Here is a 24,202-nt window from a genome sequence, read left to right on the forward strand (position 1 = left end):
GGAAGGAAGGAAGGGAGGAAGGAAAAACGTTATGGACACCATGAAATTTATTAGGACTAATGAGTAAGTCAGTGGATACTTTGGATTGAGTGGTCAAGGAAGGCCTCTTTGAGGAAGGAATATTTGAGCCAAAGTCTGAGTCATTTAAAGGAGTCAGCATGGAATAATACAGCGAAGGGTAGTAGGAGTAGAGGGAATGAATTGTTGGCTATAAAACAAGAGTGAGCAATTTGAAGAATAATGAGAAGGCCAGCTCAGCTGCAGTGTAATGGGCAGGTAGAAAAACGATAAGAAGTGAAGTGAGAGAGGTAGGAGGGGGATTGAACTACACGGGGTTTTTGTCAGGCAGCATTAGGAATTTGGATTCTATTCTAAATTCAAATGGAGAGGATTAGAAGATTTTAGGCGTGAGACTACCATGATATCCTTCAGGTTGTTTAGAATTACATGTCTGGCTTCTTTGTGTAGACCATGAACGACAGGGGCAAGAGTGGAGGCAAGAGCACTTGGGAGTTACTGCAGTGGTGTAGGGGAGAAATGGGGGCACACTGGGTAAATGTGGTGATGACAGCGGACTTTGGGAGAAGATTTGGAAGTAGAGAGAAACTGCATATGACAATAAAGGAACGAATGGACTTGGTGAGTACAAGAGTTAAGGGTACCTTGTAGTTTTCAAGTTTGAGCAATTGTCTGGAGCATGGTGGCATTTGTTTTACTGGGAAGGACTGGGGTGAGGAGCATACTTCCACAGGGGGAGGGAGGGCATGGGCAGAACTGAGTTCTGTCTGGTCACTTTGAGGTTTCAGATAGCTGTTAGATGTTTGTGTGAAGGCGTCAAGTGGGCAGTTGAAATCTGATTCTGAACTAGGAAGAGGTCAAGGTTGAAGATAAAGATTTGAGAAACACGGGCGGGTAGAGGGTATTTAACGCTCTGGGAGAGAAGGTGAATAACAAGAGAAGGCGATGCAAGGTGGGGCCCAGACCTTCCATCTGTAGAGTCGGTGGTCTTTCCCTTCTTCTGAGGGAGTCTACTCACCATGGTCCTGGTCATAAAACTAAGAATTTTCTTACAAAAATCTGATATTACTGGGTTGGTTCTTTCACAGTTTAAGACAATTCACATTTATTTAATTGGTTAGGGGTCAATGATTGAGGTTCTCCTTTAGCCTATGTGATTATGTGATTATTGCTTGGGCTCCCAAATGAGAAACATCAGTGCTTACATGGAAACCTAACCCACGGCCATGGAAGCAATGCTGACCGGGATTGCATGATGAAACAGATGGAGAGAGATGGTCTTGCCTCACCTTCTCAGGCTTGCCACAGTCCACTCCACAAGCTACCTCATCATTAATTAATGAGTCAATCTGTTAATTGGCTCATGCATTTCCTCTGCTCACTTTTAAAATTAATTCACTGACTAATTAATTAATTAATTAATAATCATGGTAAACTATCCATACCAACACATTCACCATTTCTACCATTTTTAAAAGCACATTTCTGTGGCATTAAGTATGTTCCCTATTGCTATGCCACCATCACCACCACCATCCATCTCCAGAGCGTTCCACCTTCCCAAACTGAAACTCCATACCCATTAAGTAAGAACTCCCCTTTCCCCTCTCCTCCCTGCCCCTAGACACCACCACTCTGCCTTCTTTCTCTGGGATTTCTATCCCATATAACTGGAATCTTATTTACCATTTTGTAACTACTTTATCTCACTAGTATAATGTGTTATCATGTTGTAATGTGTGTCCAAATTTGCTTCCTTCTTGTTTCTGCTCATTTGAATGAGGAATGTGTTCCTGTGGTTAAAAGTGTATGATAGGCTTGACTTCTGTTCTGCTATTTATTAGCTTATGGCCCTGAGCAAGTTACGTGAGTCTCAATCTGTTCTCTATAAAATGGACATTATAATAGTAGTAACTTCTAAAGTCTGTTGCAGGATCAAATCAGTTAATATATACAAGGGGCATAGAACGGTACCTGAAAAACAAAAACAATTAAATAAGGTTGTTATTATTGATCAGCAGCTTGACAAGTCCAATTAAGCATAAAAACAAGAATTTAACGTGAATACTGCCTGCAGGAAGCTTATGATGGAGAAAGGAAATACGTCATGTTTAGAAATAGCAACAGTGCAAAGAAGAAATTGCTAAGAAACATCAAAGAGGTATATAGGAAGAAAAGTATGGTTTCAGGGAGGAATAAATCAGTACCACTTTCAGGAAAGCATCATTTCAAAACTGATTTTTAAGTTGGGCTTTGAAGGATGAGTAGGCAGAAATTCTGAGCAGAGGGAATGGCATGAATAAAAAGCACCGTGGCAAGAAAGCAGGAAACCAGAAAGTGTGTCAGTCAGGGTCCTGGCAGGAATCAGCCCACTCGGACCAGGTAACTGAGGAAAGTTCAATGTGGGCAGAATTAAGTGAAGTCAAGGAGGGTGGTAATGCAATCCCTTAGGGCTGGCAACAATGGGGAGCTATTACTGCCTCTGAGCCTGAAGGAGAAGAGAAAGGGGTGGAGGTACTGAAACTCAGAGAAGGGAGTTGTAGGGAGAGGGCCTTCTAACAGGAGTGATAACTTTCTGTAGATGAATGGTGTCACCAATGGCAACCTTGACCTAACATCCTTAGACTCCGCCGTCTTATCTTTTTATACAGTGTGCACTACAAGCGGGTGAAGTCCTTAACTTTTCCTCCGCACAGGCCACATTTTCCTGGATTGGGCCTTATGTTTCTCCTTCTGGGTTCTAATTCTGGTATGATCCTGGAGGCAATTCAGGTGGTAGTGGTGAGAGAATTGTTTTGCAATGTAATGACCTCGTAAGTCACTAAAAATATTTTTTGCAGGGAAAGGTGGATTCTATCAGAAATGAGGGGTAGCTGCTCTACTGATGAGGGAGGTTCAAAGAAATTTACCAGGTTCAGAGTTCTCAGACTCTTCTGATTCATCGTCCAAATGTCCTCATCTCATGTCGTAGGATTCCACTCCTTTCCCACTGGTGCCCTTACTTTTTTTTTTTTTTTAATAGGATATATCTGGCAAATTTTGATGTTTAATTTTTCCTGTGACCTTGCTCAGCCATATCTTTCCTAGAGCTGAAGAGGTGAGGGTCTCTCTCAAAGCTGTCTGGGACCTTTCTAATTTTCTACCCAAGGACTAAGCTGGAAATCGAGGGACTTCAATATGTCTTTTTCCTGGGGAGCTCTTTCTATGATTGGCAGGAGTGGTGTCATCTGACCTCCCAACTTTAGAATTGCTACTGTCATGACAGTGCCATACCTTCCTGTCCTATGATACCGTGGTTATTAATTTGAGAAATTTTAGAGCCACTGAAACCCAGATAACCAGGGTCCCCTTTCCTGGTTCTAGGTTATCCATGTGTTCCTCATAGCCATCCCTGAATCATACTTGAGGGTTGGTTTCTTGGAGCGATTCCTGGTCCCTCTTACTGTATCAGCGAGGGTGCCAACAGGAAACAGATGGTTGCAAATACTGAAATGTGTAGTTGAAGAGAGTTTAATAAAGGGTTTGTCTGCAGAAGTGTGATCAGGCTTTAGAGATACCAACAAAGGCTGGTCTAGTAACTGGAATCTTGCCTGGAGAGCAAGGAGACCGAAGTAACTAGAACACCAATAGAGAAAGCCATATGGAGAAGGCTTCCTGAGAGCACTTCTGGCTTGCAGGGGAACCTGATGCTAACTTTCCTCCAGCTTTCTGATCTCTTGTTTGTGCTTCCAATGCCAAACCCAGTTAGAAATCAGAGAGCAAGAAAGCCCCCATTGGTCAGCTTCCTCACGCACGGAGCAGGACAGAGAAGGTAGAGAGTACATTTGGAAATATTGCACAAATATGAAAAGTGAAAATGTTCAGCATAGCTTAAAAATCCAATTGGGCTATCAAAGAAAGTAAAGAGAGTAGATAAGTTTGGAAAAGTAATTTAGCACCAGAATGTGGAGTATTTGAAATGCTAAGAATGTGTCCTTCTACTGCTGCCTTTGGTAGGTAATAGGGTGTCACAGAGCAGGGGGATGATATATTCAGTGATACGACTTTGATAATTAATATGACAGCAGTGTAGAAGACTGATTTGTGTGTTAAAAGACCTGGTAGGGGCCACTGTTGGAGGAGCTTATAGTCACCTACACAAGATGTAATGGGGACCTATGCAGTCATAAAAAGAAAGAGAATGGGAAGTTGGTGTAAAGATAGAATTGACAAGCATTGGAAACCGATCAGTTGTAAGTGGCAACAAAGGAAAGATTCCAAGATGGCTCTGACACATTCTCCAAAAAAGAAAGGTTGGGAGCTTGTCCGATCCATGTAGTGTGCAGACTAAGCTGGCTGTTAGCATTTTCATTAGGAAGAAAACTGAAGTCTTTAGTAGACAGTTAATATGGTTTGATGGGAAATTTCTACCAGCCTAATTTGATTTTCCTATCACATTATTAAGATATTAAAGAAAATGATTAATAATAGAGAATCCTATAATGCAAGGAATCTCAGCTTAGAGGTAACATTCACACAATGATTTTAATCCCTTGATATGGAGATGACATCTTTCTAGAACTGAATGAACATATTCAAACACAGGCTGTTAATATTTGACATGTCAATTGAAATATTTGCAACCTATGCTCTGAATATGCTCTGAATATGATAGGTTCTAGACATTTTTCTATTTAGGAGGGCCATATGTTCACTGACATTTACTGGGTCCCTAGCTAGGTCTTTCAGTTTTAAAAGTTAATGAGCCTTTGAGAGCAAAACTTCCTTCTTTTCTATACTGTTGATACTGAAAAATAACAATAATAACAACAACAACAATAAAATGATTAAAAATGACCTAATGCTGATCCATTATTTACTATATGTCAGGCACTATGGTAGGGATTTTCTTATTTAATCTTCACATATCCATCTGAGGTATTTTTTAAAATTTTATTTATTATTTGAGAGAGAGAGTACACAAAAGAGAGCACAAGCAGTGGGGAGGAGCGGTGAGAGAAGGAGAAATAGATTCCCGCTGAGCAGGGAGCTCCATGCGGGGCTTGATCCTGGACCCTGAGATCATGACCTGAGCCCAAGATAGATGCTTAACAGACTGATCCACCCAGATGCCCCCACTCTGAGGCATTTTTAGCTCAGTTTTATACATAAGGAAGTCAAGAACAGAGAAGTTAATTAGTTACCCAAAGTCACATAGGTAGCACGTGCTGAAGCTTAATTAAGAACCCAAAAGATGGCACTTTACCATGATGGGAATTGGACTTTCTTTGAAACCAAGGTATAGAGAATAGGTATCTGGAGAGGATGACCCGATAAGAGCTATGAGCTTAGGTAGAGGGAGATAGTCAACTGTGGAAGGAGCTGGGGAAATTAATATTCTGGTAGCAGTCTCCTTGTATACTTTGGGTCTTCAGTTGCTTCCTTGTGTTGGCTGAACCCAACTAGAAGCGGGAAGGAATGGGGGTCAATTGATGCAAGCCATACAAGTCTACTTTTTATAGCATGAAGCATTTCTGGAAACATTGTGAGCCTTCCTAAAAATTTGGTAAGTTTCTGGACAGGTGAGATCTTTTGATTCCCTTCCCTTGGTCTCTAAACCATGGTCTCTAAACCATGGAGACCCAGAAATGAAATTCAGCACTTCTGAGTTTCATTTCTCCCCAAAGATGTTACTCCTATAAGAGCATTAGGGTGCAGCATAAGCATGAACTTCCTATGAGATAAATCTGTTTTCTTAAGTATCTGCCTTTACTCCATTTAGCTCTCAGGCTCTGTTGGTGTTCTCCCTCCCTTGATGGACCCCCTCCTCCCACTTTGGTGTCTGTTTACCCTTTAATTCAATGCAATCTCCTCTCTGGCTCCAAATCTTGGACTTAGACTCTTGACAAGTAGTTCAAAGGATCAAAAGTCCATCTATTTCTAGCTTCATTCTCTACAGAATTAGAATGCATTTTCCTGCTATATATTGGGTGTAGAATATATGTATGGGAAGTGGATGTTTGGTACTTGGACTACGCCAGGACTGAAGAAGAGTTGGTTGACCAGAGGTATGATTTAGAGGATGTAGAGATACTTATTATCCCCAAATATTGCCTCACCTGGAACAGGTAGCAGAGAACAATAGAATACGAAACACAGAGTGATAAGACATGGGTTTAAATCCTTTGTCACTCAACCACTTGCCAGTTTTTGTCACTTGGAACAGGGTGCTTACAAGGGAGCCAACCACAATTCCTGCAAAACTTAGTATTGTGAGAGAATTTTCTTCAATCTCTTATATTCTTGCACATTTTTCCAACTGAGGTACTGAATACCTTGTTCTAGACACTTTTTAAAAGAATGTATGTATAACAAACATCTTTCCAAAAAGAAGGGGAGGTTCTTACTATCTAGTATCATAAAGCTGATGTTTCCTTCCAGTGCGAAAAGCAAGCATGTTTAAGGCATATTATAAAAAGCTTGGGTTCCCCAGAGTTAGCGTTACTCTCCTATCACAGAGCTTACTGCATGCTTGGGAGTCATCTGGCCCAGTTCACGGCAGGAACTGGGTTATGACAACTGCGGAAAAAATGCTGTTATTCTGAGTGTGATGATTGCTGTGAATAGTAGTACTTTCTTTCTGAACCAGGAGTTTCATATTTTCTGTCACCATCCATGAGACTGCGGTAATCTCATTTGTCAGCTTGCAAATAGTGTAGAATCTGTCTCATTTAATTTCTCTGTTCTTGACATCTAGTATCTAAGAAAGTCCAAGAGATTGCAGCAAAGAGAGCACTCGACCAGGAATCAGGATAGCTGATTGTGATATTTCCTAGGAGTCACAAAAGAGCACTAAACCTCAGTTTCTTTGCCAGGAGCACGAGAATAAGAAAATACGTCTTATCTGCCTCAGAGTATCTTTGTAAGAATAAAAAATGGGAACGTGTGGGTGAAAGTACTTTGAATAGTCATGAAGGTACTTTATTATACTGAAAAATAGGAGCTGTCCTGAAATACTCTCCAAATAAACATACTTTTTCTAGTGTCCATTTTGGGAATGACTGCACTAGCTGCATATTGGGCACTAATAATCATGGAAACTTCTTGATATTGCATTTGATTTGCTTCCTATTAGAGTTAACGGTAATATCCAATAAATTCCATGTCCATTTAAAATTCTGAAGTAGTAACTTTAAAGAATAAATATAAGTGAACTGCAAAGGATGCTTCAAAAATGAGCAGGAGAGATTTTTGAGTTAATTTGTTAAGAATGTCTAGTGAGAAAGGTACATGAGTGTATATCAGACTATCAGAGTAAAATGCCACCATGCTAAGGATTACGGGGCATCTGTGTTGCTGGAAGTTTTTGAGTGAAGATGAGCTGTATAGAGTATCATGGTAACCAAGTCAGTTGCTAAAGAAAAATTCTAAGGTAGTATGATTTAAAAAAAAAAAAAAATCCTCGGGTGCTTGGGTAGCTCAGTAGGTTAAGCGACGGCCTTCAGCTCAGGGCATGATCCTGGAGTCCCAGAATTGAGTCCTGCATTGGGCTCCCTGCTCCACAGGGCGTCTGCTTTTCCCTCTGACCCTCTGCCTTCTCATGCTCTCTTTCTCTCTCTCTCAAATAAATAAATAAAATCTTTTTTTTTTTTTTTAAGATTTTATTCATCCATTTGACAGACAGATCACAAGGAGGCAGAGAGGCAGGCAGAGAGAGAGGGGGAAGCAAGCTCCCTGCTGAGCAGAGAGCCCGACACAGAGCTGGATCCTAGGACCCTGGGATCATGACCTGAGCCGAAGACAGAGGCTTTAACCCACTGAGTCACCTGGGTGCCCCAATAATTAAAATCTTTAAAAAAATACCCCTCTGTTTTAGAAAGGAAAGAAAGTCCAGGTCTAAACCCAGAAATGAATTGGGGTCATATAGATGATCAAAGCACATCTATGCTACCCCAGTTAATTTCCCATGTGTAGATGTGACCATGAACAAATTAACTCAATTCAAGATCAGTTTTTGTGTTCTCTGTAGTCAAGAAGAGAGCGTATGCTTCCCTTTTCTACCTAGGAATAACAACAACACTGGCTTGTGGCACCTTATTTTGTGCTTGCTTGTCCTTTCTATTACTCTCTGATTATTTCTTTGGTTTAGATTTTGTTCCCACAAATAGACTAAATTTTTTTGATCACATACACGGTGCCCTACCCTTTGCTTATAATGCCCAGAATGGTTTTTTTTTTTTTAAAGATTTTATTTATTTATTTATTTGACAGAGAGAGATCACAAGTAGGCAGAGAGGCAGGCAGAGAGAGAGAGAGAGAGAGAGAGAGGAGGAAGCAGGCTCCCTGCTGAGCAGAGAGCCCGATGTGGGACTCGATCCCAGGACCCTGGGATCATGACCTGAGCCGAAGGCAGTGGCTTAACCCACTGAGCCACCCAGGCGCCCATGCCCAGAATGGATTGAACGACACTGGGACTATCACAGGCTCCGTGTTGTTCAGTTGAAGCGACTTGTTTAAAAGAAAGGCTGGTGGGGAGGCATAGGAGTTCTTCTTAAGCTCAGATGGGAGAACGGCAAGAGCTGTGCTAGAGAAGGTGCTAGAGAAATACAAAGAGATCGGAGTGATCACAGGAGTGTTGGCTCTGGCTGCAATCCAAGTTGAGTAATTGCATCCTGTCTACGGAAAACCCCCCCGCAGTTCCAATCAGATATGGTACTCGGCTTCATTTCTTTGCTGAAGTCTGTGCTCGGATAAACAGAGGCTGCATGCAGGAGTCAGTGAAGGGCCCGGGCAGCCGAGTCCGTGTGACCAAGAGCCTCAGTCTGTCCCTGCATCCCCACACTTGAACGGCATGGCTTAGCTCCTCCACGCTCAATCTCCGGGGAGGTGGCTTGCATTATCCCCCAAAGCGATGGAATAAAAACAGGTAAACCTTCTGGAAGAAGCTCCATTTGGGTTAAATAGTCTTCCTCCCTGCAAGAGAGGCTAGCACAATTATCTGAAAAACTGTGAGCTACGACAGGTAGATGTTCAGTTTTGGAAATTCAGAGCCTCCTGCCACTTGACTTTTGCCTAAATTATTTAGACACTTCATGTAGCTCTGGTTACATTGCTACTCTCAAAGAGATGGACGAGAAGTGGTGGGGAGATGGACGCTGCCACCCTCAGATTATCCCCCATTATACTTAGGTCCATTAAGAACAAGCTCCTAATGATTTCCTCTTCTTGGCCCATAATGAAGTCAAATTGACTCTGATTGTCATCAATAATTAATGAGTCCAATGGTTCTCTGCATCTCCAGGCCATTTGGCAGATGGCACTGTCGATTTACTATTGTGCCTGCCATTCTGGAAGCTTCTCAAAGTGGTTTATATTGTGAAATCTAGTTATAAAAGGTTTTGCACTTCAGGCATTCTCCAGGTTTTGACGTTCTCTGTGTTACTTTTTCTTCCTGTGATGGTGGCAGAAGAGGAATAACCACATTATACGGTCAGAGTTCATTTTTCCCCCTCTGCTGCAGGTGAATAAAATAAGAAAAAATATATGTATTTATACAGCCAATGAGAAAATATGTGTTGTTTAAGATAAATGACCCTGTAGGAAGGTATGAAGCATCCAGTGACCCAATAGCAAAAAGTAAGATTTATTATAAAGGTTGAGAAGTGTCCAAGGAGTAGTATTCAACCAAAATTCGAAAGCTTATAAGCTTAAAAAAAAATTTTTTTTTGAGTCCATGCTAAGATAAATGAGGCAGGTAGTAGTGAAAGCTGAGTTGACCCAAGTAAAAGTTTGGAGTAAAAATAACACACTGGGGATAGTGTGTATATATATGGTATCAGATTACCTAAGGGAAAATGGCTGCCCTATCTCTTATCATCACTGGAGCTGGGATTCTGGCATAAGATATTTGTTTGGCTTCTCACACATCAATTCAGTGTTAGAAAAGGATCCGGTGAGGTGGGCTGCCCAGTGAAATGTAACAAATGCACAACCATACCAGACAAAAACGTGCCCTGTGAATCTAAAGAAGACCTAGGTCCACATTATAAACCAATATTTTCTTTACAAAGTTCTTTTAGCAAACTAAAATTTGTGAAATGTCTGCATATATTGGAGAATTACCTAAGAGTCTCAGAGGCGTTTTACCAGTTAGAAGACATGTGTCAAGGGCTAATATAGTTTATAGGCACATTTTTGTCTAGATGCTTTAAAACTATCCTCCAGGAATAAAGTTCCAGAAAAGGATGGTCCAAGAACAGAATTTTGTCTGCATAGATGCTACCCCTGGGGAACAGTTTCAGTCCTGGAGTCCAAGAAATTTCTCTTGATCTTCTGAGCCTTTGCTTAACTTTGCCAATTATTGGCTCCCCATTAAGGAGTTGAATTAAATTTCAAGACATAGCTTCACAGAAGACCTAGTTTTTGACCGTGATTTTACACTGTAGTTCCTTCTGATTCAGACTACAATATCTGGAAGGTTTAAAGTCTTTAACTTTTCTCTTTCAGATGATACCTTTGTTTAGTTTACTTGAAGCAGAAACCTTTGGTGGACCTCACCTAACACAGGGACGTTTCTAGACAAGCAGATGCAAGTCCTCTCCAACAAATAATAGGATCAAGATGGTTGGAGTAAGAGGACTGAAGACTTTAGTATATAAAATATAAAACAAGTGTGAAAAAACACTCCCCACGGTCTTTGGGAAAGTTGGGAGCTTGGTACTGAGTAAGTCAGTGTTTGGATAGATGCTGTATCTTTTAGAAGAGCAGTGAGCACATCGTACAGGTTTTTCATAAACCTTACCTCCTCCTTGTCCATTATCAAGTGCCATATTCTACCCGAGGTATCCTGACATTGCATACTACCAGAGAGGCCTTGATATGTTAGCTCTCTTGATTCCACACCTGTTAAAACAACTGGCTAACCCTCCCTCAGTGATCTGTGAGCACGCTTCCTTCAAGGAGAAGGAGAAATGAATTCCCTCAGGTGATTGAATGAAGACCTTAGGAAATTCTTCATTCTTCCTTTGCCTTTTACTGTATGGTATAACTCATCTTCAGACTCACCAACACGAACCCCAGTTCAAATTTTCTGCATAGAGAGATGAAGTTTTTGGTATTTGAGAGAATAAAGGCATTGTGATTTTAGATGTGATATCCCAGAAATTAAGTAATTCATATGCTCATTGGTGTCTTATAGATTTTCTGACGCTATATTCGCTTATCATCTTGGAAGAGCCCAGTACTATGGATAAGGTGGGAGTGGGGAAGGGTACATATGGTTGTTCCTGGCCGTTGTAATCTTTGTTTAAGATAGCATTTTATGTTTTTAATATGAAAATATAGCTTAATCATTGTTGAAAACAGCTAAAAGGCAAAATATTATCAAAATCAATTGTAACCTTGCAATCCAGAAGTAACTGCTATCAGTATTTTAGAGTAATGCTATTTTGGCATGTTAATATTTGGGATAGTAATTGTAGTATTTGGAGTATATGCATATGTGACACAGTACTTGGATTCATATTATATAGGCAGTTTTATATTTTGTTTTAAAAACTTAGCAATATAACAGGAGCATTTTGTCAGACTACTTAAACTCATTAAACAGGTAATTTTTAATGGCTGCATAGGAGCTATTTCACTATAGTACAATAACGTGTTTTATTTAGTCCTGGTAATTTTGAGAAGTAGGGAAAAAATGGCTATTGTTGAAATATTTAGGGGGTTTCCAGAGTATGTGAGAAGTATGGGAATTCAACTCCGCTGTATTCCATAATTCACTGACTGCCTACCACGTGCAAGGTCATCTGTTGATTCTGGGGCCACAAGGATGAATAAATACATATCTTGTCCTCAAAAGAGAGTCCACCAGTAATAATAAGAACCGCCTTGTTTTGTAGAGCAGTTTGTGGTTAGACTAACTTCTCCTACATACCATTCATTTGATCTTCATGAAGGCTAAGACGTAGGTGGTGTTCGTGATGCCCATTTTACAGGTGAGGCTGCCAAGGTTTAATGACCTGCGGATAGTTACCAGGCAACTCAACTGCAGAATCTGTCTTCTCCCCAGGTGCAAATTTTTTCTATATGACTTGCTGCTTCAGAGCCCCGTGCTCTTTTCTCTCCCCAGCAGGGTCCCCAGTCCTGCTTTTCATGTGCTTTTCATTGTCTGCTGCTAATGGGTTTCTGTGCGGTAGAATAGTCTTCTGCTTCCTTTGGTTTGCCTTCACCACCATCCTCACGGTGTCCTCAGGATGTTGCTCTTGTGAGAATTAATAGCACAAGGACCCTGTAACAATAGCTCGTGAAATGGCTGAAAAAAGAGGCGGAGGATGTCAAAGGAAATCTTTCGGGGAAGGAGGGACGGAGAGAAGAAGGACAGGACAATGGAAGGGAAGAAAAGAAATGTGGGAGACTAGGAGGCCAAGTGTGCAAAATAAAAACATCAAGGAAGACGGAGAAGGGAGGGGCTTGATTCGCGGTGGGGGAGGGAAAGGTAGCTGAATTAAAGAGATAATGAGAAAGGAAACGAGGACTCCTTGAAGCCACCTCAGCATTCGGAGCCTTGGGTTATTTTGTTGTTATATTTTAATGCGCTTTGGCTCTTTTTCTTTTTCTCTCTCCCTGCATTAGTGGTACCATTCAGATAGGAAAGAAAAAAAAAATAGGAAAATGGTAATAGTCAATTTAGGAGGAAAAAAGAAACCACACACAGGGAAAAAAATCACTAGACGCCAGCACAAAGATGCACTCACCTTTTCCTACGGGTCTCTCTGCCAGCTGGTACAGAGCTGACACAGCTCTCCTCAAACAGCAAGAGAGGGGCCAAATGGGAGGAGTGAGGGAGGGAGCAGAAATTGGGATGTCAGAGGATAGCGGGGGTGGGAAGGTAGCACAAGGGACTGAAAAGGTACAGTTGCAGATTGTCATGAATGTCTGACTGCCTTCTACTCAAGAAGCAGTGCTTCAGAGTTCAGAGTTAGCAGAAGAAAAGTCAGGGAGACAGAATGCCCATGGATAGATGTACCCAGGATAGATTTCCTGTCTGCATTCTTGGTGGTTATCACTGACTTTTCCTACCTTACTGACTTTGTTATTAGTTTCCTTTCCTTTTTGTCTCCACTAAGAAACTTTCATTGCCTGCTTAGCAATTTTATTTATCCCCATACCAAAGAGGGCTTATGATGTGTCTGATGTTAAGTCTGGCTCTTCAGAATACATGGACAGAAAGTAGTACAGAATTTCTAGTTTTATCTTTAAATCTTATTATATTTTATAGACATACAATACTATTGATCCTATTAAGTATATTATCAGTGTATGCATTTTATGATGATGATGATGATGGTAGTGTATATTTGGGGGCTTTTAGAATATTCTAGGAACTGTTCTAAGCCAGCTACAAGCATTATTGTATTCACTTTTCACAATGATCGTATGAGGTAGGTAACACTGTCATCATCATTTTATAAGTGCATAAATGCAGTCCTAAAAATGGTAACTTCTTAGTTATCAAGTAAGATTTGAAGCCATTAGGTGAGCAGAATAGTAACATGATTTAATATATTTTATTTTATTATTTTTTTAAAGATTTTTAAAATTTATTTAACACACACACACACAAACACACACAGATCACAAGCAGGCAGAGAGGCAGGCAGAGAGAGAAGGAGAAGAAGGCTCCCTGCCGAGCAGAGAGCCAGATGCGGGGCTCGATCCCAGGACTCTGAGATCATGAACTGAGCCAAAGGCAGAGGCTTAACCCATTGAGCCACCTAGGCGCCCTGACATGATTTAATATATTTTAAAAGGATCTATTTTGTTGCTATCTAGACAGTAGAGAATGGAAACAGTAACCAAAGGCTGTTTAGGAGGTGAGAAATAGTGATGGCTTGAACCACAGTGAGAACAGGAGGTTGATAAGAAGTCATCAAATTCTCAAAGGTTTGATGGTAAATAGAATAAAAGTTCTGTTGCATTCGCTGTGGGGTATGAGAGAAGAAAAGAAATCATGGATAAAAACATGGTTTTGGCCTAACAAATAAAAGATGAGTTGTCTTTAACTAAAAATGGGAACAGTTGAGGGAGGAGTGGCTTTGAAGAGAAAGATAAAGATGTCAGTTTGGGACATGTTAAGTTTGAGATGTCTGTTAGGCAGCCAATATTTGGAGTTAAAGGGAGATGTCAGGGTTGGATATATAAATTTGGTAGTCATCTACATGAACATGACATTTAAAGCCCTCATGCAGTTGGGATCACCGAGGGAATGAACGTAGGCAGAGAATGGAGAGGACTAAGGCTCCAGCCCAGGGACATTCAAATGTTTAAAAATCAGGGAACTGAGGAGGAACCAGAGAAAGGGACCAAAAAGGATCTACCAGTAAGGTAAAAAGGTAATCAAAAATGTTGTTGGAGTACTGGAAGTCAGTGAAGAGAGGGCATCCAGGAGGAAGTGATCAAGGCTAGCAAATGCTGCTAATAGATCAAACGAAATAAGGACTGAAAATTCAAAATTGGTGTAGCCTCAAGTTGTTCTCTGTTGACCTCGACAAGAGCAGTTTTATTGGAGATGGGTAGAGGTGTGAGAGCCAGACTGGAAAATGTTCAAAACAGCATATAAGGAAAGAAATCGAAGACAGTGAGTAGAGACAACACTTGCAGGGAATTTTGTTTATGAGGGAATAAAAAAAAAAAAAATGGGAGGGGAGCAGAAAGTTGAAGAAGATGGGGGTGTACTTTTAAAAGAATCTTTTTTTTTTTTTAAAATGTGAAATAATATAGTATGCTTGGATGTTCATGGGAATGGTTAAGTAGTCAAGAGGAAATAAGGGATGTTGAATGAGAGAGAAGAGAATTTCTGTAGTAATATTGATGAGGGGGGGGGGAAGTTGATGAGATCTGGTACCCAGGTTTAGGTGCTGGTTTGGGCTAGTCATAAACTCTGTTCATCAATGATTAGCATAAGGGAAGTCAGAATAAGGGCTCTGATGTGAGCGACAATAGAAGGTATGATGAGTTAACTTATTTCTGTTGATTATTTTTCATTTTCTATATTTGACACTAATTATTTTATGGGATGAAATATAATGAAGTAAAGAAGCATGAAAATCCTTCTCTTTTGAGTCAGATGCATTTGGATTTTTTTTTTCCCAATGGTAAACATATGTAGTTGACATATTGTGTTTCCTTTCACTGCATGCCACTAACTTCTTATAGGACCCAAGTGTGAAGCCTGTGGATTTGACTGCATCACAGGAAGACCCCATTAAGCTTCTGCTACAAAATGCTCTCATGGCAAAGGGACTTCAGGGTCCAGGCATAGCATTCTCTTGGGCCTTGAGCTCTTTTTTGGTTTTGGGTTGAATTGGGCATTTCACGTTTGGGATTCCTGTGGATTTTACAATGGTGAGTGTGAAGCACAGCTTAAACAAAGATGTAAAAGGCTGTAGGGAAAAGGAAAAACTGAGAACCCCAATGCTTTGCAAGGAGACACTGCTGGGAGCAGCTGTTACTGCATTTTTAAGTGCCACTTATTTTAATTGAGGGGCAATAGGATAATAATACTGTTCAATAATGGTGCATCTTTGTGTGGGACCCTTGGAGACCTCCCCATGCATGATGTAATGTGTCCCCACACCTCCAAGGCAAAGAGCCAGGTATAGCTGCCTTATTTTTGCAAAACAAATGAAACTGGGTCACGGACTGAGCATGCCTTTCCCAAGAATATTCTGAGGAAACTATTCCTCTGGACCCCAGAAGTAGCAGTTCAAATAAGAGTGATCACGTAGTGGGTGACACTCAAGATAGGATAGATCAGAAGTAGTTAGGAGAACAGTCAGCAATGCAAGTAGATTTATTTCCAGGTAATTAGGTTAAAAGGGCAGAGAAATGTCAGACATCAGGGCAAGCAAAAGTTCTGAAACGTACAAGAACGAAGAACTCAAACCAAGAATCCAATATAGAAACATTGACCAAGGGATTTTAGGAATGTAAGAGACCTTTGAGATGACCGGGTTAGGTCAAGTTCATTCTCTTTCCAACTCTATGAAGTCTGTTTCTGAAGCAAAGATTTCCCCCAACTATGATCTCTTTGGATATATTCTGTCAAGGTAGGAGCCAATTGGGATTCAGGTAGACAAACTGAAGTAGGTAATTGCATGGATGTGCTCTGGGAGGGTGTGAAGACAGACAATTAGGTACATACATCCTAAAAGTCCTCTTGGTCCAGCAGTGCAAAACAGAGCTCTTCCCTGACAAGGTGAATTCAGGACTATATCAATGGCAAAATGATTTCCTGTCTGAATTACTCTAGATCAGTGCTTCTCAAATGGTAATCTGCATATGAATCACCTGGGAATCTTGTTAAAATGCGGATTCTGATTCAATGGGTCCGCAGTGGATTCCGGATCCTGCATTTAAAAAAAAAACAACAACAACAACAAAACTTTCTTTTCTTTCCTTTTTAAAATTGACGTGCAATTGACATATAATTCTGCATTTCTTCCAAGCATACAAGTGACACTGAGTTGTGAGTTTGCAGACAGGCACTTTGAGAGGGGAAAGAAGAGCCAATTTCCCGGTCTCCATTTTCATGTTAACTGCATTTACTCCCTCACTGATTGTTTGGTTGTGTATTCTCTTCCCTGGAGGAGAATTCATTTGCATGAGGTATTTTTAGCTAAGAGGGTCCTCTTGATGCAGCCTAAGTAGCAACGTTTCTCTTTTCAGAGGGATGGGATGGCTGGCAGCAAGCATCATTGTGAGTCTGGAGCCATTAACTAGCTGCCACCTACTGATTGCACGACCTTGCATGACCTTGGGTGGGTCACCATCTTTCTGGGCCTCAGGTTCCTCATTGTGAGAACAAGATGGATAGTCTCTGCCCCATTTACTTTTACAGAGTTGGAAGTGATCATGTTAGATAATGGATGTGAAACTACTTCACAAAGTCAAAATGTGTTTTATAAAGAGAGTAAGTAGGCTTCCCATCCTGTCTTTTATACCCAGTATCCAAAGTTTAAGTCCCTTCTTGAGTGAAAGCACTTGATGAATCTCTAATGTGTGATACAGATGTTCTGCATAATGGTTATCACTGTGTTCTGGATGCTTCCTATTTCCTGAATTTGACTCATTCCTGCTTTCGCAGATGAGATGCTAAAGCTTCCAGTCCTCTTCTCCGCCATTTCTGGGCTTTTCTGTGGTGGCCAGATTCCAGTCCATCTGGACCCAGATCCCACAAGCAGGTAAGGATTATGATTGTGATGAATTATAATTATTCCTCCAGCTACTGGTTTTGAATCCTAAGAGCAGCTAGACGTTTTAGGTAAACTATATGCTTGTCTCTAACTATCCCTAAATATTAAACATCATTCTCATTTCCCAGATGAGGCAACAGAGGCTTCAGAGACTTTAACTCACTAGTCAACACCACACAGCTGATCTCCACTCCCATAGAATTTCAAGTCTTAGTCTGATTCCAAAGCAAGCCTCGATTTCATCATGACAGACAATCTTGTCCAGGGATTTTCACAGTAGAATCTGGTGATGAGCCTAAACCCAAAACCCTGATCCTGACAGCCCTCTGGGAAGGGAGTGAGAGAGCTTTCGAAAGAAGGTGAGCAAATGGTGTGATGACAAGTGCCATCTTTGAAGCCATTCACCTCCATGGGACAAGGCCTGCCTCTGGCAATCAGAACCATGTTGTGGCTTTTTCCAAAGGGAAAGGTTGTCGGTAGCTAAGGAGCACATTATCTCTCCTAAGACGCCGAGTCCAGCTAAGACAGAGTCCAGCTGTTCCTTACAAAGTCAGTGGGAGCTACTGATAGTAGGTAAGGGAGAGGTGACCTCCACTCCAGTCCTGAAAAGACAGGGACTGGAGAACAACCCAAGAGGAAGAGTTTAGGGAAATGCCTACCATTCTGATTCCCTATGGAAGGCCAGGGCGGTCAGTGTTACTCGGGGCATTCATCTTTCCAACCGTGGTTTTCATCCTTGTCATGATATCTGTATCTGAGAGTCACATTGCATTTGTCTTACTCTGGCAGACTTACTTTGTGGGATGCGTTTTCTTCAGAATAATTCTCAGAAGTGTTATTTCTATGATTTATTGCCTTTTGGTATTTATCTCCCTCTCCCAGTTTTACCTTTTCTTCTCTCATTGTTTAACATTTTAGAATGTTACTTTCTATATGGCCCAAATTTGTCTCCTTTTCCTATTTATTTCAACATTTGTCTTGTTCTCCCGACACGTTTCCTTCTTAGAATTTATCTTTCTTATTTTAAAAAATATGTCTCAGACTATGATCTTTCTCTTTTCCCTACGTGGTCTTCATTTATTTCGTATTTTACCTCTCGTCTGTGGTTTACCTCTAGCCAGAAGCTTGGGCTCTCTGCAGGGGTGTTCTCTCGGCCGGGGAAGGCCTGGCTGTTCCCAGCAGACCTGTATTTGGTGCAAGCTGCCTTGCCTTTCCTTGTGCCTCCATTTTTCAGTCCATACAAATGGGGGCTCTTGAAAGCCCAAGAGAGAAACCGTGATCTCTGCTTTGTCTCAGAATAGCTTTGAGAGTTGGCACGAATGAATATGTAGTTTGAAGACGGTTAAAGGGACCTTCTTGCTAAGGATACGGTCCAGTTTTCATTTTCCTTATCAGCTTTTGAGGGCTGGTCTATTTCAGTCATGTCTCTATCTATAATTTCCTTTTTGATAGATTTAGATGGCTACTGGGTCCTCAACTGTGACTACAGTTATAATATCAGCATTTCTGTAGCTTTTAATGAATACTCAAATTTACGTGCCAGAATCACCGTTTTATCAAACATGATGATAATGCCAATTATGGACATTAACATTTGAATAGCTACATTTATAGCTTACTATGCATTTCATAGGCCTTCTCTCCATGATGCTCCCCCAAACACTTCAGTTAGGATTATTATCCCTTTCACAAGGGAAAAACTGAGACTCAAGGAGATACAGTAACAGCAAGTGAGTGGCGGAGATACAAGCTAAACTGATTTCTTCAAATTTCTAGTTTTAGGCTTTTTCGCAGAATCTTCTTAAATTCACATTTATTTTGATCTGTGGTGTTGGATATCATTTTTTATTTTATTTTATTTTTAAGATTTTATTTCTTTATTTGACAGAGAGAGAGATCACAAGCAGACAGAGAGGCAGGCAGAGAGAGAGGGAGAAGCAGGCTCCCCCTGAGCAAAGATCCCCCTCATAGGGCTTGATCCCAGGACCCTGGGATCATGACCTGAGCTGAAGGCAGAGGCTTAGCCCACTGAGCCACCCAGGTGCCCCGGATATCACTTTTTAAATTGCGTTTCACTCCTTGTACATTCTTTTATGGACTTCCTTGTCTGATTTCACTTAGCAGAATCTTCTTTCTTCTACCTGTCCCCAGTCAGACCCTTTCCGTCTATCCCAGTTACTTCCTCTGATCAACGGGACTAGCAAAGATACTGGAATGGGTGGACTGTAGCTGTTCTTGCCTCCTAATATCATTTATTCTGATTTCTTTTTATAGTCTCCACTGGGGAAAGTACTCCCACCTTTCCTGATCATCTAGGGTTTTCTCTGATGGCTGGCTGTAGAAAAGTTTCCAAGAGGGAGAAGATTAATAAAACATCTCATGCTAAAAGTGGACTTGTTCCCTGCTCACAGTGGCTAGATTATAAAAGTTCAGCCTGACTCTGTGGTGATGATGACTACTCAGACCGGGCCTCCCTTTTGCTCTACGCCTTTAAAATTTCTCTGAGCTGGGACCTGAGCTTCCGGAGGGATTGGTACTCTACTTGAGACCCCGCTGCTGTTTAATAAATATCAAACTGCTGTCCTCATATCCCCGAGCAGTTGAAAAGGTCTGCGTGCTGTGATCAGACCGTTCAATCATGGGTATGTTTTTAACACTTGACCTTACTCCAGGGACAGCTGTGAGGGGAGTTCTGTCATCATGCCAACAGGGACAGTGATGTTCAAACTCTTAGCACATCTGCCTAAATCTCTTGTCATCTCACAGTGCAGCCTGCCTGTGACTGTTTCAGAGCCGCTTCTGTTTTCCCAGTCATGCCGTGGCAGGTTCCCACCTACACTGGAGCTCCGATGGTGGGTACTCCCTGCGTAGCTCACGGTGCTCACCCACTCCATCTCCAGCCTCCCTGAGGCGAATCTGGACTAATTTGCAGAAGAGCCTTGACAAACCTTTCCCTTCTTCTTCCCTCTCCTGCACTCTTTCTCAGGGCCCCTTTCTTTCCCCTGCCCCTGCTCCCTTTTTCTAAGAGAGGGAAGGCAGTACTGTTAGGGTCCGTGATCAAAGGAACGAGACTGATACAAAGCGAAGGTCAAACAAAACTATATCGCGCCAAGCATCAAGAATCAAACTGACCGGTCAGGGCTATCTCTTACGAAAAGGTGATGGCGATGATCCTGACAAGGTCACTCCCAAGAAGGCCGCTCCGGATGACGCTGCTCTAGATAAGGCCGCTCTGCAGATGAGGCTGCTCCATGATCGGAGCCGCTCCCAAGAAGAGGCCACTCCCAAGATGAGGCCGCTGCTCCAGGAGGTTGCTCCCCAGACAGGGCCGCTCCCAAGAAGAGGCCATTCTGGACAAGACTGCTTCCCGGACGAGGCCGCTCCCGACCACAAAGAGGCAACGATGACAGCGACAATGACAAGGAGGACAACCCGGATGACACAGACTCTGCTCCTCACGATGCCACTCTGACAAGGCTGCCACCCAGAGGAAGCCACCGCTGCGGACAAGGCTCGGGGTGGCGAGGCATTTTGCGGCGAGGCTGCTGGCGGCTAGGGGCCGTTGGCATCTCAGGGCCACTGGCGTCTCGGGTCCGCTGGCATCCAGGGGCTGCAGGCATCAGGACCGTTGACCGCTGGACTGCTGGTGTCTCGGCACCGCTGATGTCTAGGGGCTGCAGGCGTGGGGACCGCTGACCACTGGACCACTGGTGTCTCGGGACCTCTGACCGCTGACCACTGGGCCGCTGGACCACTGGGGTCTCAGGACCGCTGGCCTCTAGGGGCTGCAGGTGTCAGGACTGCTGACCACTGGACCACTGGTGTCTCAGGACCACTGGCGTCTAGGGGCTGCAGGCGTCGGGACTGCTGACCACTGGACCGCCGGCGTCTCGGGACCGTCATCAGTGCAACTGCCGGAGGCTGCAGCTCCAGGCTGCTGAAGGCGGGGCCGCTGGAAGCTGAAGGCGGCTGGAGGCTGCAGGCGGCGGTTCGGGGCCACCGGAGGTAGGACTGCAGGAGGCTCGAAGGTGCAGGCGGCGGGAGGCTGCAGGCGGTGGCTCCGGGCCGCCAGAGACTGGAGACTGCCGGTGCAGGGACTGCCGGTGGTGGGACCGCTCACGGCGGTTATAGCTCTTACAAGAGCTGTTACAGCTCCTCCACTCCCTCGATTCTTCCGCTTCTGTGGACTCTTCTGCTCCCACCAACTCTTCCTTCTGCTCCCGTCACAGCTCTCCTCTTACCCTGCTAGCCTCACACAGCAACCTTTATGCAGTTGGTTGAGCCCCACCCCTATACAGGTGGCCAATCGGATCTCAATTCACCCTAGTGGATATACACATGCTGCACCGATTGGACATCTCCACCTGGCCTGCCCCACCCGTACATCCAGGGTCCACAAGCAAGTTCCTCTGGGAGGGGCAGGCCCTTACAGGTAGGAAGAAAGTGTTTCAAACAAATAAAAACATAACCACATTTAATATACTTTTCTTTACACCTAGGAAGACTTTCTTCTCTAAATTTATCTTCCAAAGATATTGTTCTGCTCTCTTGCTTCAGGAGCTGGTGCCATATATCCCACCTAATATCATCTGTCATCTTGGTTGACTCACTATCCATCTCCAAATCTAATTCAGAATTGTCCCTTAGGTTCACAGAAGCTTTATCCCCCCACTCCCCCAAGAAGTACTCTGTATAGTATTTGTTTTGAGGCAGAAATGCCTTGAAGGCCCAACTCCCTTCTTTCTTCACTCCTTCCTCTCCTTTTTATTTTTTTTTAATTCCACTTATACCCTGAGCATTTCCCAAATCTTAGGAATCCAATTTGATACTGAATACAACAATGTTTTGCAAGCTGTTGAGTGTTGTGTATATAGAACTATCAAGGGTTATTATATTCAGGATATTTTTATCCAGCAGTCCTTATTCCTTTTAACAGCCTGGCTTCTTGGGCAAATGTTAAGAAAAAGTCAGAGGATAGCCGCATTCCCGCAGTCACCCAGATAGGATTAGTTGTCATCAAGCTAGGTTACAGGTCATAGCTGTGTCATCATGAAAACTTTGCAGAGCTGTTTTCTAAGAATGTTAGGGTGACAGCATAGTGACCCCAATGAACGGCCTCCCTGGGTCCACACCCATTGTAATTGACTTTGTCGCTCTTCCGACCAAGGCATGCGGTCTGTAGTCTCACCCCTTGAATCCAGACTGGCTTTTTGACTTATGTTGGCCAACAGAATGCGGTGGTGTGCTCATTCTGAGTTTAGACCTCAAGAGATCCTCTGTTCTCTCATTTGCTTCTTTAGTTCACTGTACACTCTGACAACAAGCCTGGGCTTATCTCCTAGGACACAAGAGGATGCTTGCACATGTGAGAGAGCCCAGAGGACCCGAGACCCAAAGAATTGCTCACCTTTCCAGTTACTTGTATTGGTCAGGGTTTTACTGAGAAGTAGAGCATCTATCTGTATGTCTATCGATCGATCTATCTATCATCTCTCTATCCATCTATGGAGAGAAGAAGAGAGATTTTGAGGAATGGCTCATGTGATTGTGGCAGCTAACAAGTCTGAAGTCCGTGGGGCAGGCCTGCAGGCTGGAAATTCAAATAAGAGACAATAATGTGGGCTTGAGTTTAAAAATCTATGGGGAGGGGAAGAAGATGGGAAACTCAAGCAGAGTTTGTACTTTGAAGTCTTGAGGCAGGATTTCCTTTTCCTCAGGCCTTCAATCTGTGCTCTCAAGGCCTTCAACTGCTCAGATGAGACTCACCCATATTATGTCAGGTAATCTGCTTTACTTAAAGCCTAGTGATTATAAATGTGAATCACATCTAAAAATACCTTCACAGAAATATCTAGACTGGGGTTTGATCAACCACTGGACACCACAGCCTAGCTAAATTGGCCAATAAAAGTAACCATGGTGTCATGTACCCATGAGCACTGATCAAAGTTTATTTTTAAGTCCCTGAATTTGTTATATAAGACATTGTGACAAGATAACTAATGCTAAACCAAAACTCATCCTTGCCTTTTTTTCAAGATTTTTACTTATTTATTTGGAAAGAGAGCACATGCGTGGGTGGCGGTGGGGGCATGTGGTGGGCAGATGGAGAGGGAAAGAGAGAATCTGTACTGAGCGGGGAGCCCAACTCAGCACTTGATCTCACAATCCTGAGATCATGGCCTGAGCTGAAAATGAGTCAAACGCTTAACTGACTGAGCCACCCAGGTGTCCCTCTTCCTTACTTTTTATGGGCCGATTTGATTCTCATTAAAAGGCTGATTTCCACTGACATGGTAGAGTACAGAGTCTAGTGTTGAGCAAAGCTCCTACCTAAATTTTATCTACTAAAATTTAGACATGCTAAAACAAAGCCAGGGGTTGCCTGTTTTACTTCCTAGCAGAATGTCAAGCATCAGAAAGAACGTCACTGTGCATTTTCAGCCCAATATGCAATGCAATTCCTGCCTACTTAGGATTGGTTTTATCTTCTCTTTCATCACCTTTCACTCAGCAATGTCTTTTTGATCTGCAGAACCTAAGGTTTCCATTTTATCCTTCTGGCACAGTTAGCTTTTAAGAGAAAGCCTGAGCTATCAGTCATTTACTCCTTAACATAATCAACTCTGTTTCTGGTCCAAGAAATATTTACGTTTTAAATATCTTATCCCTAATTATGGAGGGAAAGTCTTTGTACCTTACTAATAATATTCAGGCAACATGAAGAGGTGAAAGTGAACTTTTTATGGAGATACGAGATAAAGGGTCTTCCTTGAACCCCTGAAGTCCCCCTGTTTATGGATAAGGCAGGAAAGACAGCTGTCCTTTAGTAGTATAGGTCTGCAATGCAATGTCTCCATATGTTGTTTCTGATCTGGACATCATCTCCTCATTCTGGATCCCTAAATTGAGTTTTTCTGGGAATACCCAAAAGTTAATTTCCTTACAAA

The sequence above is a fragment of the Mustela erminea genome, chromosome 9 (assembly GCF_009829155.1).
Source record: "Mustela erminea isolate mMusErm1 chromosome 9, mMusErm1.Pri, whole genome shotgun sequence".
NCBI classification, from domain to species: Eukaryota; Metazoa; Chordata; class Mammalia; order Carnivora; family Mustelidae; genus Mustela; species Mustela erminea.